This window comes from Fukomys damarensis, unplaced genomic scaffold (genome assembly GCF_012274545.1).
Source record: "Fukomys damarensis isolate Sample0158 unplaced genomic scaffold, DMR_v1.0_HiC HiC_scaffold_16, whole genome shotgun sequence".
Classification (NCBI taxonomy): Eukaryota; Metazoa; Chordata; class Mammalia; order Rodentia; family Bathyergidae; genus Fukomys; species Fukomys damarensis.
This window is the reverse complement of record NW_022900928.1, coordinates 104,116,027-104,119,513: the sequence shown is the minus strand read 5'-3', so window position 1 is coordinate 104,119,513 and position 3,487 is coordinate 104,116,027.

Sequence of the window (3,487 nt, the reverse complement as noted above, 5' to 3'; positions counted from 1 at the left end):
GATTATTGAATTATGCAATAACTACAACAAGCGGAAGTTAGTTTTAACAATTCCACCCCTGGGTATATTCCCGGACATGCATCAAAATTCCAACAGCAGCATCACTTGTAATTCAAGAGGCTGAGGCAGGAAGATCAAGAATTCCAGGCCAGCCTGGGCTATTAGTGTGTTCAAGGGCAGCTTGGACCACATAATGAGATCCTGCCTCCAAGCAGTTTATATAGCTGGGAGACTGAGTCCAACTCAGGAAGTTAGGCCAAAGAGTTACATACAGAAATTAGGTGAGAACTTCAAAACACAGGCTTAGATTTAAAACAAAATAAAGACCAGGCATGGTGGCACACACCTGAAATCCCAAAGCTTTGGGAAACCAAGGCAAGAGGGTGGAAAGTATGAAGACAGCCTGGGCAAATTAATGACTTAGTAAGATCCTGTCTCCAAAGTGAGAAGACTGGCTTCATTCTCCAATTCTCTCCACTTGCAAGCAAAAATAATCCTGGAAGCAATAGGTGTGCAGAATGTTTACTGCTCATAATCTCATGAGAAGAAAGAACCTCAACATTCCTACTGCTTTCTGGACAAGGATTCTGCTTGGCCTCACCTGAGTGTGTACCCATCTCTGGGCCCATCAGTGTGACCTAAGAAAGGTTATTCAAAGAGCTTGGCTTGCTCTGGATGTGGGCCACCAGTGACCCTTTGGTTGGCAGGCCACTAGTGGACACTCCTTCCACTACATCAAAGTTCTTTAGCACAGCTCTGGGCTCCAAAGAATGCTTCAGCATTCCAAATTCACAGATAACTTCACTCAACAAAAATTTGTTTATTCATTGGGCTACCTTGTGAAGAATGAAAACAGGAAATAGTTGTATTTTTCTCCAATTCTTATACTTCAAGCCTGCTATATCCTTTACCTGACCTCAAGCAATATCTTGATCAAACTATGTAATTTTTCCAGTGCTTTTCACTTTATAACAGTCTTATTTGAAGTTATTATTCAGGTTATATTTTCTCTCCTATCAAAACTTCACTTTTTTCTTTGAATCCTCTTCCCCTCCATGCTAGAAGAAGCCACCTTGGTTCCAGGAACTCGCAATGGGGAAGTGGGACACTGCCCTTTTCCACCCACACCCCAGTCATTCTGTTGTGCATCCTCAGTTGAGGAGCAGAGGAGAAAAGAGAAGTAAAGAAACAAAAAGATTTTCATTATTTAGTTGATGCTATTTTACTTGGCTGTGGATATCTTTGATGGGGAAGATGTTATAATGTCAGCAGACTATCTTTTGCAGGGAACTTAGGTATGATCCTTAGAAAAGTACTCAACCCCCAGGGACACTCCAACACTTTATCTTCCCCTCCAATGCCTGATATACTCTCCTGTTGACCATTAATGGTTTTTCTCTTAGCTCTTTTTCAGACAATAATCCCCCTCCCAGATAGTAGTCTTATGCAATATCTTTCCAGGACGATTATACCTGCCACAGCATCCACCCTAGACCTCTGTACTCCACCTGCCATTGAATTGTATCCACTGGACTGCAATCTCTTCCTTGCACTGAGGGGCAGCTCTGGATGGCCTCATGTCTAGACCAGGAGCTGATGCCCAACCTCCGCACCCACAAACTCCAGAGAATAAAAGGAAAATTCACTCAAAACCACACAAAAAACCCATACATGGATATTCATGGCAGCATCCTTCATAGTAATCCTGTGTCAGTCAGCTTCCCTTTACTACACAAAATATCTCACTAAATTACTTTATAAAGGAAAGGGTTTAGTTAATTCATGGTTTTGGAGGTTCCAGTTCACAATTAGATGGCATCACTGTTTTGGGACTCTGGTGGCAGTGTCAGATGACAATGGCAGGGAGTCCATGGTGGGGAAAAAAAAAAAAAAAAAAAAAAACTTTGTACATCATGATCCAGGAAGCATTAGAAAGAAGAGACCAGAGGCCACAATCCCTTTCAAGGGTCTTAGGCCCACCAGGACCTAAGGATCTCTGCCCCTAGGACCCTAAGGGTTCCACCACCTCCTAATAGAGCCCCTTAAAAACCAAGGCTTTAAAACATGGATCTTTGGGGGACATTTAGCCAAGCTATAAGAAATCCATGAGCAGGAACCACCCAGATTTCCAACAACTGATGAATGGTATAATCATACAGCAAAAATTTATTCAGCCATATAAAGAAGAGGAGCACTGACACATGTTACAGTATGGATGGACCTTGTAAACATTATTCTAACTGAAAGAGACAAGACCCCAAAAGGCTACATATTTTAGGATTCCATTCAAGTGAAATATCCACGATAGGCTAATGCACAAAGACTAAAAGTAGATTGGTGATTACCTGGAACTGTTAATGAACACAGGGTTTCTTTTGGGGATGTATACACACACACTCATACACACACAGTCATACACACACACACACACACACACACACACACACACACACACACCACTGTGTGAGCACTAAAATTCAAATCCTTCCAAAGTATGTGTTTCAAAACCTATACCCATGTAGTCACACCCTCTTATGTGGTCACACCCTCTGCTGTCACATTGTCACTAAGATATTAAGAGAAAGAAAAAGGTTCCCCCTTCCCAAAATGTTACATCATGACTCCTACAGGATGAATAAATCCATTTTTTTTTCAAAAGGCATTTCACAGTTTTGCATTTATAGAAGTGGTTATACTTTAAGGAGTTTTTCAAAATTCTAGCGGTTATCACATTGCTATTAGCCAGCAAACAAGGAAACTTTGTCATTGATGACCAGTTTTTTACTATCCTAAAAGAAAACAGTCTTCAGCCGGGTGTGGTGATGTACGCCTATAATCCCAGCACTCAGGAGGTTGAGGCATCAGGTTTACCACAAGTTCCGGGCCACCCTGGGCTATGTAGTAAGACCCTCTCTCAAAAACCCAAAACAAAACAATATTTATTTTCTCATTGAGTTTATTGGTACATTTTAGGTATATACTACAGCTACATTCCTTATTGGGATCTTGTACCTTTACATGACAGGTCTTGGTTCTCATTTTTTCCCCTTGTCCCTGCCCTCCCTTCACCCTTCCTCCCCTCCCCCTTACAAACACTTTGTTTCCATTTTTTCATTTTCTCATATTTTTTTCTTTTCCCTTATTAGCTTTCCTCTACCCTTCCCACTTTCCCTACACCTTTAACCCCATTTCTTCCTATTTCACATTGTCCATTATATCATTAGGATCTTATGTACTATTATAGTTTATTCAAACCAGAGAAACTATTCAGTATTCACACATGTGTAACATATTTATTTCGCTTAGGAGTAGAACCTCAATATGCATCCATTTTCCTATGAATTAATTTAATTTCTCATTCTTTGGGGGAGGGATTGTATTTTGGAAGAACTCACTACATAAGGTGACAGAATTCCAAAATCAAATTACATGAAAATATACATCATAAATTTCTTTGTACCATAGTTGAGGAAAAATCTGCAGTATA